Source organism: Chlorocebus sabaeus, chromosome 29, assembly GCF_047675955.1.
Source record: "Chlorocebus sabaeus isolate Y175 chromosome 29, mChlSab1.0.hap1, whole genome shotgun sequence".
NCBI lineage: Eukaryota > Metazoa > Chordata > Mammalia > Primates > Cercopithecidae > Chlorocebus > Chlorocebus sabaeus.
In genome coordinates, this window is record NC_132932.1 from 23,584,528 (window position 1) to 23,599,205 (window position 14,678).

General features: G+C 38.8%; 1 pseudogene; it reads left to right on the forward strand.

Moving 5' to 3' along the window:
- Window positions 1–299: 299 nt before the first annotated feature.
- LOC103231494 (elongation factor-like GTPase 1) overlaps window positions 300–14,678 on the forward strand; it is a 52,216-nt pseudogene continuing 37,837 nt past the window's right edge.

Consider the following 14,678-nt stretch of genomic DNA (forward strand, 5'->3'; position numbering starts at 1 on the left):
TGGGAAGCAGAGTTTGCAGTGAGCCGAGATTGTGCCACTGCATTCCAGCCTGGTCAACAGAATAAGACTCTGTCTCAAAAATAAATAAATAAATAAAAAGAGAGAGGCTCTATATAGTTTAAAATTTAAGTATTGGCTGGGCATGGTGGTTCACACCTGTAATCTCAGCACTTTGGGAGGCCACGGTGGGAGGATCACTTGAGCTAGGAGTTCGAGACTAGTGTCTACAAAAATAAATAAAAATAAAAAAATAAAATTTAAGTATTTAAAACAAAAAAAATCTAAATTAGCAAATTTTAATGTTACGTTTTAATTCTTTGGGAAGTGAAGATGCATATGTTGCATTTTTCCAGTCAAGGTACATGGACAGCAGAGAAGATGAACAGATCCGAAGGATCACTATGAAATCCAGTGCCATTTCACTACATTATGCAACAGGTTAATCAATCTGTTTTACAGAAACAGAGCTTTGCATCGTTCATGTCCTCCTCTCTCTTTCTGAATTAACTGCATGCCGCAGTTTCTTTGCTTATATTCTACATATTTTATTCTGGCCTTTACACATGATCTGTTGTCAGAGTCATGCTGTCCAGGCTTGGAAGCAAATGGAAACCTCTGACTGGCTTGAGGGCAGAAGAACTGGCAGTTCACACTGGCCCCCTCCACCAGGTGCTTGTATGGATTTCTTCACAAGGAAAGTCAGGAGCCCTAGGCCTTTAGCTGGTTCAGCCCTACTATTCTGCCTCATGGCCTAGCCTGCATGTTAGATTTGGAGTTTTACTTACTTAAAAGTAGACTGGCATGATCAGGACTAGCTTGCTATCCTCAAATGAGGATGCTACTTCGATAGTAACACTTCTAGGAATTTATCTGACAGAAAGAGTCATGTCAGTGTGTAAGATACATGTCACTGATATTCACTAAAAAGTTTGTATTCGTGAAAAAAATACCAACAACCTCAATGTCAGTAGGAGAATAGTTAAATAAACTGATACATCCAAGCTGTGAAATACTGTGCAGCTGTTAAACCTACTGTTTAATATATATGTCATTGTATAGGGAAGAATGGTATGTTAAGACACAGAAAATGCAGACTATTTTTGTAAGATATGAATGTGTTTGGGTAATAAAAATATATATGCAGATAAAGGTGTCTGGAAGGATACTTACCAAACCTTTAACAGTAGCTCTCTGCAGGGGCTATGATTATGGGAAAACTTGCACTTTTCAAAATATTTATTTTTGTAGTATTTGAAAATTTTACACAAAATGTGTATTCTTATAATTAGAAGAAAATAATAAAGATATATTTTGTTTCCCTAATGGACTTACCTGTGGTTCATCCTTCACAAGTGTCATATCTTTGGCATTGCCACCAAAAGACATACTCTGTGGGGCATGGCTGTTGTGCCAAACCAGTTTTGAAGTTCTTAGGCACATGAATTCTCAATGTTTAATGTTTAAAGTAACACTTCATTTAAAAAAAAAAAAATTCTCACATTTTAAAGGGTATGTTCTCTTCCTGTAATCCAGAGAATGGGGTTGAGGGTCTATTGATTTATCTCATTTTATAGACTTCAAGAGATTTGTAGGCTGCCTTCCTCCTTACCCAGATTATTAGTCTGTTTTTATTTGAAGATTCCTCTGGTGTCAGTTTTAGTTGTTCTGCTCTATACTTTCTCTCTAGTCCCCCTCCCCTGAGTCCTTTAACCACTTTGTTAAGGTTTAATTTATATACCATAAAATTCACCCACTCCAATTCACATTTGTCTTTCTGGTGTAGTATTGTAGAAGAATTTGCTATAGGACCCTGGGAATCGAATGGTCTGAACTCTAATTTTGTTGAGCTCTGTGATCTTGGCTGCTCACAGATTGTTTTAGGTACACTTTTTTTTTTTTTCTTTTTTAAGAGACAAAATCTTGCTCTGTCACCCAGGCTGGAGTGCAGTGGTGCTATCTCGGCACACTGCAGCCTCTGCCTCCCGGGTTCCAGTGATTCTTCTGCCTCAGCCTCCTGAGTAGCTGGCATTACAGGCGCATGCCACCACACCTAGCTATTTTTTGTATTTTTAGTAGAGATGGGGTTTCACCATGTTGTCCAGGCTGGTCTCGTCATGACCTCAGGTGATCTGCCTGCCTTGGCCTCCCAAAGTGCTGGGATTACAGCCAGGAGCCACTGCATCTGGCCAGGTATTCTTTCTTGATTGCACAGACTGGAAACTGAAGCTAGCTTGGGTTGGGGTGCGATAGATTATTGAAAGCATACGTGTGAAATGATATTAGAAATAATATTCATGAAAATTGAAAAACAGGAGTCTTATTGGAGTGATGTTTTATAAAAATTGGAGCCAGATTTTGATTCTGGATCCAAGTTAGTTCTAGAGACCACATCAGTAAAAGTTTATGGATCCTTCCTCTGGAACTCCACTGTTGTCCTTGGATTTGGGTGTCTGTTTTTATCTCCACTATTATCCTGTATGTCTTTTCTCTGTCTCATAGCTTTTGCCTACTGTCAGGTCTTCATCTTTGTGCATTCACCTTGCCCTGACTTCTTACCCTTTTATCCTATCTCTTTTCACCTTATTTCTGTTGCCTACTGCTTCAATCTCTTGTGTTTCTGAACACACAGTCTTCAGAGCAGGATGCGGCTCTGCTTATCTTTTCATGTGAACCCATCACAGAGGTTGCAGCTGTGGATTGGCTGCCCTTGGGTTGGTTAGTCACCTCCTAGTCCAATCAGTGGTGATTGGAGTGGAGTCAAAAAGTGTCAAACATGTTTCTTGTGAGCATGGGATGACTTCCTAGAAGGGAATTTGGGCTGAGCAGTCAGCACACTTGACAATTCAGAGCCTTATGAGGATAGAAGTTAGGAATGTTGACTGGGACATATCCTCTCAGATCACCTGAGAGATGAGATATGTTTTTATCCATATCTTAGTACTGATTCTCCAGAATGGGGTATTTCCTGCTATGAAGGTGGGACAGTCTGAAGGGAAACCTAGATGGGAGAAAAAGAGGGAAACCTGATGATTGAAGAAACTCCACAGGTGACTTTTATTTATACCATGCCTTCCCCTCCTTCTTACCCACTTTGAATGCCCTCTTATTTGAGAATTTGTGTACTAAATGCAAGTTAAGCTCTTTCTCTGGTTCTGACTCTTAATTTACTAAGCTTTCAAAAGTATTTTCAAGTCTTTATTTGGGTTGAAATATAGGGTCTTATTCTAGTTTAAGGTAAACAGATAAATCATGCACATTATAGAAGTGGTGTTGAAAACCATCAAGGTCATACACTATCTTAGCATTTTCCAGGAACATAATTCTTCTTTGAGAAAATGGAGCCTCTATTATCTTTACGTTTGTGACCAAAATTTGCTACAAATATTGGGATCATATTATTAAATCTTGTTATTTGCCTGTTTCTTACCTCTGTGTGTCCCACCCACAAGAATACCATACATTTATCTTGTTAGGAAGTATTCCTAACAATATACATTCTGTAAAATATCCTAAGGGGATGTAATGCCTTTGAATCCTTTAGCCTGGACTCCAGATATGGAAGACAGAAATAGATTCACATGGGTTAAATAATTTGAAATTCATCAAAAGGAATACTGCTGTCATTTCTACTGTATAGCCATTTTTTATATCTGAGCAAATACTGCTGTTGCTGAACTTTTGAAGTTTTTATGTAAATCATCTTTTAAAATATTTTAAATAAATTTACAAGTTTATATACATACATACACACATATGTGTATATATATGTTACATACATAGTATATATTGTGTGTATATATATATGTTTCTATTTATATATATGTATACACATATATTTCAATTTTTTTGTAGAGATGGGATCTTGCTATGTTGCCCAGACTGATCTCAACCTCCTAGATGCAAGCCTTCTACCCATTTCCTAAAGTTTTGGGATTACAATTGTGAGCCACCACACCTGGTCCAAGTTCATATTTACTGTAGAGAATTTAGTATGTATTATAGAATATACATTAAAACACAAAAATGAAATAGAAATCTCTCTCAGTTCACCACCAGTTATTTTATATTTTCAATTTTTATATTTATTGCAAGTTGTATGTGTATGCACACACTGTGAGGTAAATATCTAACTTTATTTCGCCCTCAAATAGTTTATTTATTCTAACACCTGTCAGATATGATTATTAAATACAGCATTATTGCTGACATGTTGTTGACACCTCTGCACAAGTGAGGCAGTTTGGGTGGGGCTCTTAAGGACTAGAGAGTGAATTATGCCCACCCATGGAATACCTCCCTGGATTCCTGGGGTAAGGGTCAGCATCACTCAGCTCCAGTTGATTGATTGATATCCTGTGGGAATTTTTTTTTTTTTTCAAGAAAAGTTGGCATCTGGATTTTTGGTAAAATCTTCCAAATATCAAAATGCTACCAACTTATTTAAGAATTGTAAAACACCTTGTGGAACACACTGCAGTGGGCTTTAGCTTATGAACTTTTAGTGTGTAACCTTAGGCGTACAGTCTAGCTATTAGCCTAGGTCAGTGGTACACTTGGGATTCACCAAGAGTCAGCCATATGAAGTGAGGATGTCCTCCAAATGTGGAGACCAAGGATACAGCAGCCTTCTGCAAAGAGGTCCATATGCAAGTTGATCACTTTGTAATTACCTCTGTTAGGGTTAGTGGTTGTGGGCAGATGGAGGATTTACGCATGTGTTGATTTCAGCTCTGTGGCTCTCTGGTTTTATACTCCAAAGGCCAGTCCATGGAGACACTGACTCATGCTATCTAGTTGCAGACAAGGCCAGCATGTACCAGAAAGTCATCTCTTTCATTCAGAGACCTTAGATGCAGGCCTAAGAAACTAGGTACACGATAGTTCACTTCTGAGCTAGGTGTCTCATTTGCCTGATTTTGTTTCATCTTCACAGCAACTCTGTGATGAGTATTACTCTTACTTTACATATGTGCAAAAATGGAGTTCAGAGAGGTGAAGATACTTTCCCAAGGACAGACTAAGTTCTAGCATGTGGTAGTAGTCCTAGAACCAACATTTCCAGCCTATTTACTTGGACCATTAGTCTCTTGGAAGTCAGGCCACAAATAATTCCTCCTGAGGCTCGAGTATCTCCTTTCCATCAGCGATTACTATGGATGTCTTGTGGCCAGCACTACCTGTGCTGTGGTCTTCAGTCACTGCCCACTGTGTAAGCTACATGATCTGGCCTCTCTTATAGTCTCTTCCCCATGTTTCTCTGTGGCTCTGACACCCTCTTTCAATCTCCCATTATTCCCTTCCTTACCAAAACTTACTCTAAAAACATTCCAAGGTAAACAAACATCCCTACATCCTCAATGTCTTTTTATTGACGTTTCCTTCTTCTGCCTTGCTGTCTTCTGATGACATTGCCTACCATGTACTTTTTTCAAGTGAATGCTACTCGTCCGTTCATGTTCCATGAATCTCTGGGTTAGGATATGGGATTGCCATTCTTTTTGTTCCCAGATCTAATGACAAAAGTTAATCTTCTACCCTTGTTTTCAAACTTCTTCTTTCAAGACTCAGACCATCCGGTTATTCACCTTTCCAATCATTGTCAGCTCCTGGTGATGGTTCCTGTTCATTAGTGAATTTGGCTCCTGGTCTCATAATTTTTCTTTTCACCTGAATCTTCTAAGGTGACTTTTACCATCCCTAAGAATGACTTCTTCAACAGCTTATCCTCTCAACAACATTGATTCTCCACTTCACCTACCCGTTGTCATGACTGCTTTCTGGTTTTTAGCATCACCTTGAGCTATCCATCTTTGACATTTCAAACTTAAATACTTCCTTCTCTACAATCTTTGATTCTCCCAGTTCTTTCTTTCACCTGACTAACGAAGTACCCATTCTTTGACTTCATAATATTCTCTGGTTTTTTGACTCCCATCAACATTTTTCTTCATTTACTTTCTGCCTCATACAGCCCAGATTTGTCATTTCATTGACAGTCTTGCCAGCATCTTCAGTCTCTTTGGTTCTTGACCTTCTGTCATATTTTTCCCAACAAAACTTGAACCCTTGATGAAGCTAATTCTCTATACATCTTTGTCATTGTATTTGGGCTAGGTTCTCACATGGTCTTCCACACTGCTGGCAGACTTTCCATGTCTCCCTGTTAGGTCTTGCTTATTCTTCCCAACAGCTGTTTTAAACCTTCTGGTCTCTTTCAACCTACCTGTAATCCCCTCCTCCACAGGTCAGAAGACATTCTTACCTTCTATTTCACAGAAAAGAGAAGAATTCTCACCTGCTTGCCACTGTATCTCAAAAGGTAATGGGGTGGGCATTTTTTGCTTGCCTCCTGTCACTGGCAAAAACCTGTGCTCTGGACTTATCTTCTGTTTATGATCTTTTCTTCCACCTCTCCCTCTGTACTGGCTTGTAACCATCAGCTTTTAATCATGCTCAAGTCTGTCTTGTCTTAAAAAATACATAAATCCTTCTTTCAGCTCCACATTCCTCTGCATGTTTCCTCTTCCCCCTTCTTAGTCAAAGTTATACTATAATTACTCTCTCAATTACTCTGATAATGAGACCTGTACCTTATAGTAATGACGTGCATTAGCAGCGTGAAATTGATCCTTGATCTATGACTCTCCAGGGTGATGCTAGGTGTAGAGAGATTATAAGTAAACATCAACCTTTTTTTTTTTTTTTTTTTTTTTTTTACTGTTTCTTATTCTGGTTCTTACACCCTTCCAAGCAAAACTGCCAATGATCAAAGGAATTAAGACTATGTGGATGTGTAATTATTAGATTTACTATCTATGCAGCAGGCCTTCAAAGGTGGAGCAGTTCTTAGTGATGTCAGAGTTCAGGGTGTGGCCACAGTACTGGGTGGCAGATGTGGACTGGCATCATACTGAAAAAAACCAAAAGTAGGTGAGGTAAAATGTAGTCAGAAGTGGTCTGTACGTGGTCTAGTTTCATGTTGGAGGAAGGTCTGGAGAGGCCTTCAGGTTGGGTTTGTGCAGCAAAAGAAAACTTAATCAGTTTGCTATTCATAGTTGTTTCGACATCGTTTTTTCCTCTCTTTTTCCTAACTCATGTCACTTTTTTTTTTTTTTTTTTTTTTTTCAGACAAGAGTCTCGTTCTATCACCCAGGCTGGAGTGCAGTGGTGATCATAGCTGACTGCAGCCCAGAGCTTCTAGACACAAGCAGTCCTCTTGCCTCAGCCTCCCAAGTAGCTAGGACTACAGGCATGTGCCACCATGCCTGGCTAATTTTTAAAATTTTTTTGTAGAGATGATGGTCTCGCTCTGTTGTCTAGGCTGGTCTTGGCTCAAGTGATCCTCTTGTTTTGGCCTCCCGACATACTGGGATTATAGGTGTGAGCCACTGTGCCTGACCCCATTTCAGTTTTGACACATACCATCAGAGTCAACCACCCTTCACCTCTCCTTGTGGCAAGCTTCTCATAAAGATAGTTACCCTGTTACCTGTGTCAGCTTTACAATTGTGCTTTATAATTCTGTCAGATAAGCCATATTAGTTGATTTATGTTATACATTAATTTAAAATATAAAAACATAGTAGTGATTTAAGATAGAAAAGGAAACCAGGTTCAGTGGCTCACATCTGTAATCCCAGCACTTTGAGAGACGGAGGCAGAAGGATCACTTAAGGACAGGAGTTTGAGAACTGCCACAGCAACACAGTGAGACCCCATCTCTACAAAAAAATAAAAATAAAAATTACCCTTGTGTGCCTGCAGTCCCTGCTACTCTGGAGGCTGAGGCAGGAGGATTGCTTGAGCCCAGGAGTTTGAGGCTGGAGTCAGCTATGATTGTGCCACTGCATCCAGCCTGAATGTTACAGTGAGACCCTGTCTCAAAAAAAAAAAAAAAAAAAAAAAAAAATTAAACCAATAAAAAGTGGTATTTCCTGTGGAGGGAGACTTGTGGTTACTTTATAGTTGGGGTACAATTTATGTATATAATTGTTATAAGTTCATACATACGGAATTTAGGAACATATCTTCAGGTAACTCAGGTTCTGCTTGTATTTCTGTTATTTTTGTTGTCAGGCAAAATATTCTACCAATACACTGAAACAACAGACACTTTCAGGAAGTTCAGATCGTCGTCCATACCTTCAGTTTTTCTTCTTTATTTTATGGAAAGTTTTCTCTCATCAGCTTTCTATGTATTTGCTAGTGAACATTTCTAATGTTTTGGAAGTTGAACACGACTTACATGAAATTTTACTGAATACAGAGGTGTTTTGGCATGTACTAGTGACAAAATGTGCACCTTCTGTGAGATGATTATCCATGGCACTTTAAAACCATGGGCAAGGGAGGAATTCGTTTCCCGTAACTCCCTATTAGCAGCAGAAATTGTCTGGAAGATATATATCTCCCATAATTAACTTCAGGTCTTCCAACTTTTGTTTCAGTTCCCTGGAACATGAAAAGATTGGATTGTTGCTTGACTGATTATATCTGTGCCTTGAAATGAAGCGGTTTAGTTTGGAATGCCTGGGAAGTAAAGCAGCAGAAGTTTCTGTCCCTGAATGCTATTACAGGGATTAATTCAACACATAGCTTCAGGACTTTGTTACAAATTGGAAAGATCATTTAGCATGTAAAAAATGTTGTCTCCTGAAAAGTGTTATGCATTCTCTACTTTTAAAATAATTTCCACTAGCAATAGTAATATCTAGCATGATAAATCCTGTAACTGTTTTTATATTGTTTTTAAATTTGATCACACACACACAAAAGTGGTAAGTGGCATTTTTTAAAGATACATAATGTGGCTGAAGTCACAGCAGAAGAGCTGTGCTTGTGGACTTTTTTTCTCTAATGGATATGGGACTTCTTTCTCCAACCTTCGAAAATTTAGGTTAAAGTTGTTTGGAAAGAATTAAGATGAAAAAGGCATTGAAAGAGGAATTGGGAGGCCTGACTCAGAGCTGAGCCAAGCCTCTGTCAGCTGTGTAACTGACCATGGCATTTGCTCTTTCTCACCATTAAATACATTTGAGAAACTCCAGGTTAAATAGAGTTGGACAGACTTCTGTCACAGGGCTTCTCTGAACCTTTAATATGTATGTGTGATGTGAGCTCCAAGGCCGGCTGTATTTCTCAGCTGTATTATTTGACCAGACACTTATTTTTTAGGATGTAGATTTTCAGACAGAAACACTTGGTGTATCTCTAGCTTTCAGTTCCTCTCTAGATCCGAACTTGCCCTTCCTGAATGAATTTCAAAGAATCTGGAAATGGATGCATAATTAGAGGAGCATAGATAGGTAGACAGGTATTCATTTTTCTGAGTATTCCCTAAAAGGTCTAACTCCAATAAAAGCACTCCAATAAAAGCACTGTTGTATAGGAAGCCTGAAATTTCTGTACGAGTGCATTTTTAGACTCTGTAAAGGACTTGACTGGAGACCCAGTCTCTGAAACTTGTGTATCAGGTCCAGGTCGTATCACAAAGGGTGGGAAAGTGCTTGAAGTTCTCCCACTCTCAAGTCTGGAGTTCAGCCAAACGAACAGGCTAGTGTGGTTTCCCCAGTTGCAAAGTATGAAGGCACCTAAGACCTGAGAAGTGACTAAGATTATTCAATAGCCCGGGGTGTATTTCTGGCTTGCTTCTTTTGGGACCTTGGGTCAGTCTCTTACCTTTTGAGGGCATTAGCATGTTTTTCTATGAAATAAAGGCTTAGGCTGAGAAGATGCTGAGTAATTCTAAGAATCTCACAACTTTAATTTTATATGCTAGGACCGTAGACCACTACTAGACATGCTCCTTTTTTTCTGGTGTACTTGGTTGAGACCATGGTACTTATTGAAAATGTTGGCTAGGAAAACTGGTGTGAGATCTGACAGTGAAAGGCTCGATTGAGGTCCAGTGGACCATTGCTCCAGGGCTCTGATTATTTGACTTCTTGGATCTTCATTGGAGATCTCCGTGGTCTCCTCTGGTTGGAGCCTTCTCTGGTGGTTTCAGCAGAGCAATGGTTCCTCATAAAGCAGTTTGCATGAAAAGACCAAGAGGCAGCTGGGAGGAGTGATTCTGAAGAAGACAGTCTGTTGCTAACTGATGGCAGTCTTTCCCACTGAGCCATAGTACACTTGGGAATGCTTCACCCAGTGTTTTAGGAATTCATTAGCAGTGGAATCTTGGCATGTGTGGTAAAAGTTACTGCCTTCTGAGTGTAGTGGTTAGAGGTATGGTCTTTGGAGTTAAATGGATTTGAACTTCTACTCTATCATTTTGAATTGTGTGATCTTAGTCAGTTAACCTCAGAGTTGGATTCTAGCTGGATGTCCTTGAGAAAAATACTTAACTTTTCTGTGCCTTAGTTACCTGCTGTATAAAATTGGGCTAATAGTTGTAACTACTACAGGGGATTGTTGTAAGTAAACATTAGATAATTTCTATAATATGCTTAGAGCAATGCCAGCCGTGAATAGGCAGTCCACAGATGTTAAGTTCTGGTTGTGGTTATTGTTGTGGTGGTGTTTTATCATCTGTATCACCTAGGGCACAAGCGAAGTTGTTAAAATTATATTAGGGAAAAATCCTGTAAATGGCCCATAAATTGCAGGTTGAGCATCCCAAATCTGAAAATCCAAAATCTGAAATACTCCACAATTCAAAACTCTTCAAATACCAACATGGCACAAAAAAGAAATGTTCATTGGAGCATTTTGGATTTCAGATAAAGGATACTCAACCTTGTAGTCATTCTTGAGCACAATCAAGTTGATAAACACTGAGTTAAGGGGAGGAGCAAAAGTGAAGTATGTGTTTGAGCATTCTAATAGTTATTCTGTCTTTAAAAGAGAATTATATCAAATTTATTGATAATGGGGAATTAGTATAGAATTCCATAGTATTACTAATTTTCTGCATGGTATACTAAGTTATGTTTAATGATAACTCTCTAAACCTAGGATGATCTTTTTTTTTCTTGTTTGCCTGGGACTAAGGGCTTTGATGGGATGTGGGAGTTTTCAGTGCTAAAACCAGACAACTTAGGATGTGCCATCACCCTACTATAAGTTTAATACATTTGTCTGTTGAGACTATTGAAGGAGATATTAATGGGAGAGCACATAGCACACTGCTTGGCATGTAGTAACTGCTCCTTAAGTTGTGGTAGATTTGAGTCTACATCTTTTGTAGAATTGAGTCTAAATCTAAATCTTGATACACTGCTCTTTGATAAATTGTAGGGAAGAACTTGGCCAACTACTTTGTTGGCCCTTTGAACAGCTTTTACTGTCAGGATCTTGGGCGTTGATTTCTTTCAGTTTCAATGTCCTAAACTGTGAAAGGAGAATAGTAATATATATCTCACAGGGATATTGTAAGGATTCAATAATGTGATTAGCACATTAAAAGTGAGTATCGCAGTGACTGGCTCACTCTAAGCTCTTAAGTGTTAGCTATTAGAATAGTAAAGTCCTTTAACATTTTATATAGATGCTATTTGGAATCAGTAGTCCCATCAGTGAGAAAAGTTGGAATGGTAGCTCTTGACTGAGTTTTTGACTCCTTTAGCTTTGCTCAGTTTTTTCTTAGAAGGTTTTAGCTTCTTATTCTAGAATGCCTGAGGAAGAGCATTGTATACCTGCACAACTGAAAATGTGTGTTTACGAATTGTATTTTAGGTAATGATTAATCTGATAGACTCTCCAGGACACGTGGACTTTTCCTCAGAAGTATCAACTGCTGTTCGCATTTGTGATGGATGCATCATTGTGGTAGATGCTGTGGAAAGAGTCTGTCCATAGGTAATGGATTGTGATGAGAAAATACTTAAATGGTTAAGGGTGAGAAAAGAGTAGGAACTAACTGACTTTAGGCATTTCACTGACAATCAGAACATTGGTTTTATATTTCACATTTGGTAATGTTCCAGTCTGTGATGGAGTTAAATCACCAGAGTTCTGAAGGGATCTTAGAGATGATGACTTTAATTTAACATACTTTGTTTTTGTTTTTGTTTGTTTTGAAACAGAGTCTTGCTCTGTCACCCAGGCTTTAGTGCAGTGGTGCAATCTTGGCTTACTGCAACCTTCACCTCCTGGGTTCAAGTGATTCTTATGCCTCAACCTCCACAGTAACTGGGATTACAGGCATGTGCCACCACGCCTGGCTAATTTCTGTATTTTTAGTAGAGACGAGATTTCACCATGTTGCAGGCTAGTCTTGAACTCCCAGCCTCAAGCGATCCACTTGCCTCAGCCTCCCAGAGTGCTGAGACACAGGTGTGAGCCACTGTGCCCGGCCTTATTTGTCCTTCTTAATCTGTCAGTTGCATAAAGACAATGATGATTTCTTGTCTGTAGTTCTTTGCTACTGTGCTGTATACATACTTTGTGAATGCCTGTTGAATGCCTTTGTGTGACTGAAACAGTCTAGAGTGGTTATTAATCAAGATTTTCTAATGTGCTCTAATTATTTCAAATCATGAGTTTTACATTTTTCTTTCTGTTTTTATTAGACACAGGCAGTTCTGCGACAAGCTTGGCTTGAAAACATCTGTACAGTTTTAGTGATTAATAAGATAGATTGCTTGATAGTGGAACTGAAATTCACCCCACAAGAGGCCTATTCTCACCTCAAGAGTATTTTAGAACAGTTATTTTAATTTTTAGTATTTAAAAAATTTAGCCTTGAAGAAGAGTTGTAAGGAAGTTACTGAGCTGGGTATGAGCCATTGCTGCAGAAAAGTGAATTTTCCACTTCAGATTCATACATGTTGGTGTTATTCTACAACAGTGGCTACGGAATAAGCATGTTCTCAGTCCCTTCCATCTCTTGGAAGCACCCATCATATAAAGCTTGGACGATAGGCTCTCTTGTTTAAAACTTTGTATCTTGGTTCCAAAATGAAGCAGTATTAGGATTTTATTACCTGTCTATAGTATTTTATTACCTGTTGTTAGAGGAAATTTTACCCAAGCATTCATTCATTTATTTATTCAGCAAATATTTCATAGATATTTGTTGAATAAATGAATTATCGAATGTCCATTGTGTACTAGGGATTGTGAATGTAAGTTGGACAGGTCAGAATCCCTATTTTCAAGGAGCTCACAGTATAGTAGGGGAGACAAACAAAGAGATACTTGGAGAACAATGAGATAAGCCCTGGGTGTGATATGACAGCATAGATAAGGGCCATCCAACCCAGTGTGGGTCAAGAGGGAAGAATGAGTTAGAAGTCGTACAATGGAAACCTTGAGATGGAAGTAAAGTAGGTGTTTGCCAGGTAGACAGTTAAGAAAAGGACATTCAAAAGAGAAGGAATATGACAGGCAAAGTCATAAAGGCAAGAAAAAGCACAGTACAATGTTTTATTTAAGGAACTGCAAATTGTTTTTTAGCTGATTAATTAGATCATGTTAAACAGTGACAAGAGATGGGAAAAAGGTTATGGATTCAGATGTTGATGAACCTTGTATGCCATGCATAGGAGTTTGAAATTTCTTCCTCAAGACAGTGGAAAGCATTGATGAGAGCAACTTGAGTATATTTATTTGCTAAGGGCAGGAAACGATAAAAGTAGAACAGTGAAAAAGAATGATGGATGGCTATCATTCCCTGTAGAAATAGGAACAGGTAAAGTAACTTCTGCCCTGCATTGGCAGGAGAAAGGTCAGTGGTATTTGCAGACATAAGTGAGCTTGTAGATTGGAATGTGGGGCACTTGAAGGAAATATGAATAATAGGTTCCATTTTCTTTCTGAGGTAGGACATAAGATTACTGCCTATTTGGGAGTGAAAGTAATTGAGGATTAGGAGTTGGGAAGAGGGCCCGAAGAGGGTAGTGAACATTTCAGACAACTGATGTGAGAAATGGGCAAGGCAGTGGACTAAGGTTACAAACTAGGATTCTGGGGTTGGAAATCATGAGTACTTTGTGATAGTAGGCCTCAGTGCTGAAAAACAAATTAAGGGTATGACATTAACATTTACATTAAACTAATAATAATCACAAAATGACCTTCCAAAAGCCTTAGAATTTAGTTATGCTGAGTTTAGGAAGAATGGATACATGTAAGTTATTCACTAATTGTAAATGTCACCTCCATTCATGTGTGCTTAATGAGCCCAAACTGACGGATGATTCAAGCCCTAACATGGGTTAAACAATGTTTCTCCTGCCATGAGCATGCTAAGTATCTGAATGACACTCTGCCGTTTCACCATCTCTCCTAGATTAATGCACTCACAGGAACTCTTTTTACTTCTAAAGTCCCAGAAGAAAGAGCGGAGAGAGAGACTGAATCCCAAGTGAATCCAAATTCTGAACAAGGAGAGCAAGTATATGACTGGAGCACTGGCTCGGAGGACACAGATGATTCTCAGCTTTACTTCTCTCCAGAACAGGGAAATGTGGTGTTTACCAGTGCAATAGATGGGTGGGGCTTTGGGTAAGTCTGTTCGAATCTGATTAAATCTCTTTGTGGATTTTATATGTAATTGGTTTTTTTTAGTGAAACTTTTTATTTTGAGATAATTATAGATTCACCTGCAGTTGTAAGAGGTAATACAGAGAGTTCTCTGGTGCCCTTTACCTGGTAACTGCCTCCTATCCATGATAACATCTTGTAGAGCTGTAGTACAATACCTCAACCAGGACTTTGCCATTTGCCATCAATAT